This window comes from Corvus moneduloides, chromosome 4, assembly GCF_009650955.1.
Source record: "Corvus moneduloides isolate bCorMon1 chromosome 4, bCorMon1.pri, whole genome shotgun sequence".
Taxonomy (NCBI): Eukaryota; Metazoa; Chordata; class Aves; order Passeriformes; family Corvidae; genus Corvus; species Corvus moneduloides.
In genome coordinates, this window is record NC_045479.1 from 45804780 (window position 1) to 45817095 (window position 12316).

Here is a 12316-nt window from a genome sequence, read left to right on the forward strand (position 1 = left end):
GACAGTAACAACAGCAACAACAACAAAATCCCCAAAGAATTCGTAACATTAATATTATATTAAGCTCACTGTTCTTATATTAAATGTGGAACTGTTCTTTCAAGATTCAGAGTAATCATATGGTAAATAACTGCAGAATTTCAGGACTTCTCTTTACCCTGAAGAACAGAACAGTTCAGCAGCTACTTGTTGATCACTGTTGATGCACTCAGCAGTTGCTTATTTGCAGGTATCTGTCTTCAGAAATAGTTTGCCACCATCAGAAAGGTTTTGTTAGTAAAGAATCAGCACTAGTGTTCAGTGTAGGCTTTGCTCAAAGGCGAGTTAACTCGAGTGTATTGACTGAGTTGATGGCTTGAGTGATATCTGAGGATGGTGGCTGCAGGATTGCTCTGCAGATTCTCTGGTTTGGTCATTGCAGTCATATTTAAAAAGGAGTTAAATGGAAATGGTGGAAATCTGTGAGATGGCACTGATTAGTTAACTTTCATTGTTAAATCCTGGATGGACTAGGATTGAAAATTAATCCTTGACACTGGAAATATGGAAAAGGTCTGTGAAAAGGCATCTTTAGCACGTCGTGGTTTTTCTTTTGTCTCCTGTGGTAGTTCTCAACTCTTCAGAGGTGCAGAGCAAGTAGATGTGTGAACCTCTGTAGACATTCCTCATATACAGCATGTAGAGCCCCTTCTACAGTATGAGGAGTTTTGCTTTTCTTAGTCACCTTTTGCAAACTCTTCGGAAGCTGGGCACAAACTCCTAGGGGTCTCCTGGGGGTCACTCACTGGCTGAGCTAACTGTGTTTGGGAATGAAGGTATTTTAAGTTAAGGGATCCTGCTTTTCATCTTGGAAGGTAATCCCATCATAGGCTGAACATTTCTGTAGTATAGATAATAATGAGGATTGTGGTAGGAAAGAGAGACTGTTTGTGTTACTGCTCTGGAGGCAGGAAAAGCCAGAATCTGTGAGGCCAGTGAAACTGCTCTCTGAGGATGGCAGAAATGCTGTTACAGTTACCATGAATCCAAGGAAGGAAAGTTCAGGGCAAGAGCAAATTATGGAAAGTAAAATTGTAGTTATTGGGAGGAATTAGACTAAAGGAGGAATGCGGAGAGGAGCAAATGTAGAGAGTGCATCCTTTTACAGAAATGTGGGAATCCAAGGGTCTTCTAGTCAAGAGGTAGAAAACATACCTGTAACAAAGCAGCTTTGTAATATTTGATTAGCAATTAGATGATTTTTAACAACTCGTTTGTGAAAACATTTATACAGCAAACCTCCAGGCGAGATCTATGGAAGCAACAGAGGCAGATGCCAGCAAAATGGAAAAGAGAGGTTCAGAGGCTAGAGTAGGAAACCTACTGAGTGGTATAATATGCCTGGCATGTAGATACATATGTATAGCTCATCAGGTCTTCCTCTTTGCCTCTGTCTCAGTGAGGGGTAGCTAGTTATCTCACCCACTGACCTGTGTCTGTCAGCAGGCTGCTCGGCACAGGCAGCCAGGAAACTAAATCTTCTCTGCAATGGCAGAGGTGGGAATGCTATGAGGGACTGCATGACACAGTCAAATAAAATGCACAAGCAGAGTAAGAGCCTGTCTGCAATGCCTACAAAAATCTTCAGCATTTTCTTCAGTCACTGTACCCAGCTGAGAGCAAACAGCCTGAGCTCTGTCAGTGGGGGGCAGTGGGTAGCAGAAACTGCCGCATAAAGTGCAAGGGACAAGGAGGAGGGCACCAGCGGGCTTTAACGTGCCATGTGCTTCTGGGGTGCCAGAACACTGACCTCCTACTCATTTCTCAGAGAAACTCATTTCTCTGAGCTTGGTAGCTTACAGTGTCCTTTTAAAACCCCAAGTTGTCCCTAGCATGCAAACACAGGTTTGCAGCATCACTTGCATCTGGAAGCATTGCTCTGCAAACCCATTGACATGATATTGCAGCTAGCTTTAGGAGAAAATTAATTTCCCTGAAAGACCCAGCTAGCATATCTTTTTTTACAGAGTGAGTTGAAGGAGACGTTAGTAATTTTCAGACCTCTGCTGACTCTGAGCAGGTCAGACTGACAAAGGGATCTACAACCCTCACCAACAGGATCTAGCCTGGGGAACCATCAGGTCATTCCACATACCAGGAGGCTACAGTAAAGCCATTGCACACAAACAGTTTTCAGTAACTAATAAAATGGATTATATTCCAACTACTGAACTTAAGTTCAAATGCTTTGGCACTCCTCAAGATCACCCTTGCTCTTGTTGCTCTGGTGGACATTCAACCATATTCTCATATGGATAAGCATGCACAAATAGGTCAAGTGCTAAAAGTACAGGGTCACCATCCTGCTTCATCCAGAAGATGAAGCATCCCTCCATCAGAGACAGTGTCACCCTCGTCTGCCCGACCCTAACTCAACCCAAGGAGAGATGCAGAGGTCTGGCTGTGATGGTACCTGATTTTCTTGGGCATATTGGTTAAAGAGAGGGCCGAGGATTTTCAGTGTAAATCTTTCAAAGCCTTCCAGAGGGTAGGGTGCCTAATTCTATATAATTCTAATAAGGAGTGACTTTCCAAATCCCTCAAGATTACAATGTTCCTAAACTTCAAAGGAAAATCCATTTATAGCTTACTCCTGAAAGCTGTTGAGAGGAAATTTTGACGTGGAGTTGTCATTAGGTTAAGAGCATTTTTAAAGAAAAATATTTACCAATTTCATTGTAATACCAAGCAATTTGTCTTGCTTATGTTTTGTACACTGTTCTACTCACTATCTCCAGTCTACTCCACAGGATTATTAGAGGCTTCCATTTGGGACTTTGGATATTTTTATCAGAGATCTCCCCTTGTATTTACCTTTGGTGCATTCATATACCTCTGATCTGTTAGTCTTTAGTTGGACTACAAAGTTTTAGTTTGACACAGAGTGCTGAGAAGTAATTTGTTGTCTCTGGTGAGCAGGGCTTTGTGAGACAGGTGTTCCAGGAACAGCAGACCTAGAGGACTAGAAGCTTTCTACAGTCCTATACACTTCTTTGGACTACACAGTTATTCCATATTGTCCTTGATGGCTGGGAGCTGGACTCAATTATCTGTTTGACCTTTTGCAGACCTATGCTCCAGTATTTCCATAAATGCATGAAGCTTTTAAACATCTGCTTCATGCCTGAAACAGCAAACACTTCCTGTCCCTCTCATTTTACCCTGTTAGTTATGAGTTTATCAAATACACCAGTCCTGTAAGTCAAATGGTTAAAAGTTCAAGTTCCACATTTCAGTAGCAATCTTAGCCATGAAGCTGGTGGTTAGTCTGGATAATGGCTGCCTAGTGAGAGCATTAACAAGCTGTGGCAAATCTTGTTAGCTTTAAATATCTTGAGAAAAGACACTAGACTGCTAATAATGACTGCTTTGTCAAGAATTATTGATAAAAGTATTTTTAAGGAATGAGAAAATCACTCATGTGAAAGAAAATGTTTTTTTTTCTTCCATAGAACTATCAGTATTGTTGCAGATGATAGTGAAAAATTAGGAAGTGGGAAGCTGGCACTGACAATCATTTAGTTTTAAGGATACTGGGTAGGGAGGTTGGTATGTAAGTGGTATGGAAGCTCGTCTGTGTTGTGTCAGAACTCATAGCTACACAATGCTCATCCTCTTTCTTCTTTTCTCTAACACAAAATTAAGAATAGTAAATTTTTGAAATGAGAAGTTCAAATATTGAATGTGTTGAATTGCTTGAAAAGTTACATTGCTCTTCACTGTAGCTACATATATCAAGAAGTCACATCTCCAGAATCAGAGATTAAGAGATGGAAGGAACTCACAAGGATCATTGAGTCCAACTCCTGGTCCAGCACAGCACCATCCCCAGGAATCACACCATGGTGCTGTCACGATCCGCTAATGCAAGCAGGGGTCGTGATGGTTCGTTTATCGATCTCAGAGTGTAAAAGGACACAAGAGATTTCAGTTTTAATCAAAACAGTGCACCTTTATTAAGTGCCCACAACACAGTAATGCAATAGAAGAGAGTAAGAGAGAGAGAGAGAGAAACAAAGTAGAGAGGGGGAAAAAGAGGGGCAATAGCTACCAACGGATGAGACGAAGTCCTCGTGGTCTTCCGCCAATAGATTCGTCTTCTTTCCGTGGGGAGATCTCGGACTCAGTTATTTCAGAAGGTCCCTTTATAGTCCTTTTCAGAAGCGAGGGGCAACTGGCCAAGAGGTTGGGAAATCTACAGCCATTGTTACGGGGCCCGTTGCTTTGGGAAACAGGTACAGGACAGACGTACAAGACAGGTGTACCGGAGAGGTGTACAGGACAGGTCGTTCCTTTCCGCTTCAGCGCAGTCCTTCCCGCCTGGGCAGCAAGAACGGCACAGTCCATTGTGACCTGCACTAATTTTCCTCAGGAATGTGTACCAGTTCCCAGTGGGAACACCCGTAGGCAACACTTGGCAGACAATCCCACCTCAGCCAGGCCAGGACTGCTGTGTTCAGTCTCTGTCTTCGGCGATGATCGTGAGGCAGATGAGGGATCTTCGGACCGTCTCTTACAGGTGCCTGAGAGTGCTGTTCAAACAATTCTTGAACTCTGTCAGGCTGGTGCTGTGACCACTTCCCTGGGGAGCCTGTTCCAGTGCCCAACTGATACCCAACCTAAACCTCCCCTGACACATCTTCAGACCATTTCCTTGGGTCCTGTCACTGGTCACCACAGAGAATAGATCAGTGCCTGCCCTTCCTCTTCCGATAGAGTCTCTGTGCTGACACCCCAAGAAGTCTGGTTGCTCATACACAGAAGTGTTTTCCTTCCTTGGCATTTTCAGGAACAATGGTTAAATTAGAATATAAAATCTGTGTCTAGAATTCAGCTAAAGGGAGTAGAATAGGCAGCAAACCCAGATTTTTATTTTATTGAAGTTTTCCAACTCTTTCTACATAGTCCAGTCTTCTAGACAACTGTGATAGTGAGTTTTTTACACAGAAAGAAATAAGATGCTGTCATGAACAAAAAACAACAGAAATGATCATTGCAAGTATCCAGACAAATCCTTCAAGCTGGAGGTGGTGGGAACTTTTGACAGAAACATACTGGAGAGGAAAGAGAAGAAGAGCAAAGCTCCTGTGTTTGAAAGCTGCTTTCCATGACCCAAGGACTACAGACAGACATTTGCAGGAAGCTGTCAGTCACCCACTGCTGTCACTTCAGTGGCACAACACACCAAACAGCAGCACTAGGATTTGAAAAATAGACTTTTTCCAAGAAATCAAGGTGGTGATTCCTTGTCTGTTTGATCTCTGCACTTTTCACAGAGTTAGTGGGTTAGATTGCATTACAGAAAAATCAGATTACATTACAAAACCCACATATTTATATTTGGGTGAAATTACTATAGATTGTTTAAATCTAGCAAAGGCCCAAGTGAAGTTTTGCAGTCGTTATTCACCACAGCAAGTTCTTGCTGTCTAGGAAATGAAGTTTGCATCCCTAATTTTTTTTCTCCTCTGATAAGGCACTCTGACTGACTTGGCAGCAATACCAGTGGGGATCCTTCTGTCAAGACAATTGTTCAGAATCTGCCAGCTGTAACAAGCAAGTCCAATGATTGGATGGGACAGGGGAGCTGTGCTAAATGGTTAAATCTCTCTCACATCTGAATGACACTTGGCAAACACTGCCACATTCTCTTATTGATGTGCTTACTGACTTCCTTGAATGTTATTGGAAAAGATGTATGCTCACTGAGGAATGAAGAAAGACATATCTCATTTAAAGCAGAACCCCCATTCTCGTTGCATGTATTCTAACACATCTCTTCTTGCATCCAAGAGCCACAGGCTTGCCCATGTCTTTTGTACTAACTAACTGTGACTGGGTTTCTCAGGAAACATGTTGCTTAAAATTGTATCTTACTGGATTTCCTTGCTTTTTCTTTTCCTGCACCAGAGGTTAAACATTACAACTTCAGTTTTCATAGAATGGCTTTCTTTTCATGAGAGTGTCTCAAAGATTACTGTGTAATATTCTTTAGCAATATGTATGAGCAGGGATTGACTGGACTGACTGTGTATCACAGAGGAATTGGAGGTGGCTTTCTTTGCTTTCAACAGGTTTAATTGCAGCCATGCTTTTGTACATGATCTTTAATTTTGAGGCTAATGGTTTGTTATGCTGAGACGCCAGGGTACATTGTAAAATGGCAACTCATTCATGGGAGACCCAGCTGTGCCCACCATCACATGGCCCTGTCTCCTGTTCGATGCAGGCTGTAATCTCTCTTCCACCCTCAGACCTGATGAGCCAAGCGGCCATGCCCATCGGTACCATGATTTATGGAGCATCTTTGAATTGTGAGTCCAGTAGGCATAGATAAGCTGCAGGATATGAAATGAGCCTCCTCTCTGGTGGCTGCAGTGCCTGTGGTCCTTGGTGTCTGCCTTCTTCCCTCCCACGGCTGGCAGGCAGAAGGAAAGAATTTGCAGCTTCAGCTGCAGTCCTTCATCCAGCCTGCCCGAGGTGGGGGAGGAATGCAAGAACCACCAGAGTTTGCTGACATTGCCACACAGCCAAAGAGAGGTATGGGGAGGCTGGGTGAGGTGGTGCCTTGTCAGGAATACATTGTAGCCCCAGGCAGGGCAGCTCTGGTCGGAAACCACAGCTTCCTCCAAGCCATGGCTAGGTCTCAGTCTCTCCCCACAGGTTGTGTGCCACATGGGAGAGGCATGTTCCCAGGCAGAAAGTCTCAGAATGCAAATTTTCAGTCTAAAAATGGACTCAGATGAGGTAAAAATAAATGAGGTAAAAACAAATAGAATGAGTGCACAGGTGAGTCATGGTGTCAGACTGTCTTTGGGAACTTGTGTTCTCACAGAGCTAATTCCTCTTGGTAATACTAAGGGCCCCAAATCTTATCTGTATATTGACTTATTCATTAAGAGTTTGTGTGTATGAATAATTCACCATCTACATACTATAGGTCCACTTTAAATGCATTGCAAAGCATATATTAGACAGAAATTGACCTCTACTGTGGTTAACATCAAGATTTATTGTTCAAGAAAGCTCCAGATATATTGACTTGAATCAAAGCCTGAAGGTTCAATTAAAGTTGATACTGTATTAACAAAAGGCCACAAGTCACATTTCTTCTGTACACTGCTTTGTGAAGGATGTCAGTTCTCTCTCTTCAAATTTTTTTCCACTGGGGCTGGAGTATAACTGTGATCATAAGCTGCTTGCCTAGCTCAGCCTGGCCTTCCTGTTTTATTTAGCTGCCTCTGGGATCCTTGCTAGAACATTATTAATGGGATGTCTTGCTCTAGCCTGAAAATAGTATTCATGTTTTCATCCACACTAGTAAATGTTTTTCTTTCTAAAACCATTATTTCAGTGTAATGTGGCAGATTCTTTGCCTTTTTCACTTTAACCCAGGAGCAAGCTTACATTGAAAAAAACACGAAGAAGATCCTATTCCAGTGTTCTAAAATGGAATAGGATTGCTAACAGTAAGGTGTGGGAACAAAACACTTTGAATTTGCCTCTCTGCTTTTGTCCCTCAGAGTTGGAAGTAAATGAGGAAAGAACATTTCACAGACAGACTAGGGAGTATGACCTCGTCTCTAGCTGCTGCATCTGATAATGTTCCCATTTCTCTCATGATTATTAGTGTGACCTTTTTATCCCTTTCCTTTTTCCTTTTCAAAAAAATGCTCTGGTATCTTTGCACCATCACTGTGTGCTGCACATTTCATTGCTAAGCAACAATCAGCAGTGCACAGCCTGGGCACCACACGTGAACTTTTACTTAAATCTCCAAAGCAAGGAAACTTTCACTCTCTATTGCTGAAGCTGATCCTTGGAGGATGTGCTCCTGAAGTGGGGGTGTGTGGGGAGCCAACACTAAAGAGCTGCATGTGTGTGCACTCCAGCTCCACGATGGTGCTCTCACAGGGGTGTCTTCCTTAATTAGACAAGAACCCCACCTATGCTTCATTGTGGAAGGGATATTAAGGACTAGAGTCACATCCAAAGAACCAAAATAACCCAGATTTGAGGATGGGAACTGTCATGGAAAAAATAATTATTAAAACCAAGGGAGAGAGGAAAGTAAAAGCATTTCAATTTCTTTTAATCCAAAGCCCTCCAAAGGGTGCCAACTTGGAGTTTGCATGAGACCTTCCTGTACTTCCAGCAGCACAGAGCTAAAACAGGAAGGGGAAACCAAGGAGTGTTCAATAGGAAATGGACTGGGCAGGATCTTGAAATTATGGAAGGTAATTATGAAATTTACAGTTGTTAAGGAGAAGGGGTGGTTTTTAGTGCATGAATATAAATCTCCTCAGAGACAACTTACTCCTAGCCACAAAACACACAAAAGGGGGTAAGGAGTAGGATTTTCATGGCAAATACTTTTTCTTCTTGAAGAATCTACTGAAAAAGCCCCCAAACTACAGATCACTCAATGTCTTGAACCTTTCCAGCTTTAGTCCTGGAATAATAGTATTTCCTCTGATCTAGATTCTGAATCTTTAAATTTATTACACCACAGAGAGAAGAAAATCAAACTAACTCTCCAAAAAGATTGTCACAGCCTCAGACTCTGACACCCGATTTTGGTCCAGAGACTCCAACATAAAAGGAAGGTGAGTGCTGCATCAGAGGCAATGAGGGCAGATCAAAGTAAAGCAAACATAATACAAATATCTGTGACCACCCTGGTGGCTTCTTACAATGTTATGCATATGATATGCAATGAAATGGTATTAAAAATATTGTCAAAGTAAAAGGTAGCCAGAAGTTGATACCAGCTAATAGGAATGGGAGAGTTGCTGTAAGCAGTAGTTAGTTATCTACATGAGGTCACTCAGCATTACACTTAGCTAGAGTGCCTGAACATATCCATAAATCTTACTCAAAGTTCAGATCCTGGTCTCTCAGCATATGCTTATGAGTCTCAGTGGGAACGGGTGTAAGATCCTTTGTATGGGACTATAGGGAAAAATTCACCTTCTTGCCCAATATAAAGCAAGTGGGAGAAATTCCAGTACCTGCAGGACAGATTCCTGATAATGAAGGGTGTCTGATATATTGCTTGTTGTAATGGATAGCTCCAAGCAAAGTGTACTTAGGCTGCTTTTAAGTATCTGCTTTAATTGCTTCATCTTGCACTCAGCTTGTGGGATATGTGGCATCCCCCTGACTGTACAGAACTAGGAGCAGATAACTGCAAACCACAGGCCATTATCTATAGCTTTTCTTCATGTTGAGGGGAGATGGGGAACTTTTGAATCCATTCCTTCTCTCTGGCCAGGACATGTCCTCAGAGAGCAGGAGTTTGCACTGTCTCAGCTAGAATTTAAGGGCATGCTAATGTTTCTTGCTTAGTACACCTATGTGACATGTTCTAAAAACCTGCCCTTCTGAAGGCAATGCCCCTCAACACAGGTGAAACTGGTGGATACTCTTGCTAACAGAAGAGGCTGCACAGCAACTGTTTGGCTCCTGTCCTTTTCTTGAAAAAGTGAATGCTTTAGTATTTGGCTCATTCTTTAGAAGATGAATTCCCATCTGCATTGGGTGTGCCAGTACTTCAGGTCTGTTTATAAATATCCCAGAAAGCATGGCTTTTTGCGTGGCATGATGCTGGATCTACAAGAACCCATTAATAGAGTGATGGTGGTGTTTCTATCCCTAGTAACAACTTGGGTTAATTCTTTGTGGGAAGGAAGGAATATAAATTATTAAATTCTGTTTTGTTCCTTCAAACAGGCAGCTGTCACAGCAGTTTCAAAGTCACCACAACAGTCATGTCTGGCCAAAGAACACTGTTAGGTTCTTTCTTGTTCAGTTTTTAGATGGAAATAACAGATTACTCCCACTGAATTCAAGGCACAGGCATAATCTCAGTTACCTGTTACCTTTGGTGCAAGTGGCACACACCAATAATCACTCCTTTATCATGAAGAATTAGGTGTGCTTTGCAAGCCTCACTCTTAACAGGCTTTGGCACAGCACACACTGGAGGCCACCTAACACAGACAGCTCCAGCTGGGGGGGAGACTGTGGCACAGGGTCTGACATCTGGCATGGGCCTGAGGCCATGGTGGCTCACTCAGAGTATGCTTATTTTATTAGAAGCAGCCCAGGACATCAATATCCATTTGCCAATGTCTGTGTGGGCATTGCAGAATCTCAGTTTAACATGTGGTTGATAGGGAGGTAGCTTGCTGACCTGTGAAGGCAAAATAAACTTTGTCTATCAAGATGTGTCTGGCAGGTGCATTAACCTTCCCCAGTACTTTAGAGAGAGTGTGAGCCATAACCTCCTGCTCTAAATGTGTGGCTGTGCTTTGTGATTTCTGTATGAGGTGAGAACCAAGGGCAGAGAGCATGAGGATGCCACGACTGTTCATGGGTCAAACATGCAGATGAAAAAAATGAGTACTACCTCCAGAATGGCCAGCAAACTAAAAGCTTTAAAAACAATATTACAGGCTATTTTTTTTCCCCAGGCTCTGAAAAAATTGAGGTTGGAAGATCTCTGAACTAAAATTGGCTGATAGCCTTCTTTGTCAATCTTTTCTCTACACATCTGGTTTTTTTGTATTTTTTTACTTCTGAAACAAGCAAGCTATTAGAGCCTTGACTTCTTTGTTTAAATTAGAAATACTCACTGACCCTTGACTGCAGAGGTGCTCTTGCACTGCTGTAGTAAATGCCAGGCACATCTAACATATGTGCGATCCAGGAATGCTCTGGCTCCTTGCCAACAGTCTACTTCATGCCTGGTTTCTACTACTGCTAAGGCTAAAACAGCTGGGGAATTAGATATATTGTGAGCAGTTTTTCTCTTTAGTGGGTATGTGTATATCTGAAATGCTACTTGTCTCTACATTTTAATTGTTCCGAATAACTGAGAGTAATATGTTTACTTAGCTCTTTTTTTTAATTTTTTATTTTTCTTTCTAAAGCTTTTTAGTACTATTCAGTTCTTCCCTAGAAATTAGCAGGAATCTTGCTCAAGATGTGGCAAAGAATGTCTGTCTCCAGTGAAGCTGGTGGGAATTTTGCCATTGTCTTTCATGGAGACAGATTTCTCCATGGGGCTTTTCTGCCCTGTTTGATAAGCTTTTCAAATCACTGTAGCTTAATACTTCTTTCTGGCTGTGTGAAATGGTGTATCGCTTAGAGTGAGCTGATCTAAATGGCTGGTGTCTCTCCATCCCCATTTCCTGGTTGCAAGGTGTGCTCTCCTACTGATTCCCAAATAAACAGACCAGGAAGGGGAAAATACCCCCTACCTTCCAGGTTTCTGTCAGTTCAGTGAGCTGAATGGTCTTACAGAGGCGTCTGAAAAGTGCCGGACCACAAAATCAGGAGCTGGAGAGTAAGTGGGGGATTAGGGATGCTCTCTGAGAGGCACCTAGTCATTACGGCAGCTCCATTGACACATGAAGCAGCACCCTTCAATACGTACAAATCAAGGCATTTGCACTGCTCTTAACTCATTCATTTGTGTAAGGAGTATCTGGATGCCCGTAGCTATGTGTCCTTTTTTAACTGGGTGCTTGAGACCTGAGGTCAGTGCTCTGGGTGCCTTGCTCCTCTCAGGTCTCTTCTGACCCACAACATTGCATGTGGTGGGCAGCTCCTGAGCTGGTGTGAGTGCTGCCCCTTGTCTGCACTCAGGATCCTCCTCCTGTCTCTCATGCGTGTGGCAAAGCTGTGCACTGCCAGAAACACATGGTGTGTAAACTACATATTGGTCTAGAAGCCGGCAGGTGGCCTGTGCATTGAGTACCATCAAGATACATATGCGACATCAAGAAGAGCTAGATCCTGGATCTGGGTGAACTTCACCCCTTAGTGTCTATATGCACCTCACATTCCTTCTCCTGCCTTGTGTCTGGGCTTATACATACAAGGATCTGTGACTCTAAGGCAGAAGTCTGGATTGATTCTCCAGGGTTTATTTCACGAAAATTTTAGAAGTCCCTCCATAATTTTGTGAATGTTTTACAAATGCTGAACACATTTTCAACCTGGCTGTGAATTTCCTGATATGTTGACATTTTCAGTCTTTTCCATTGAGGTGAAGAAGGGTTATTGGTTGTTACCAGCTTTTAGAGATCTGTAGTTTCTTTACCCTATCTGTAGCTTTGATCTACAAAAGTACAGATTAAATACTGTTCAATCAGCATATATAAAAATACCTTTCCCCCCAGAATTTGTAACTGTCATAATGACCTCAGCCTTGGACCTCTCTTGAAGTTTAATGGCCAGTTGGGGTTAATGGCCCAAAGTTCCACCTCAG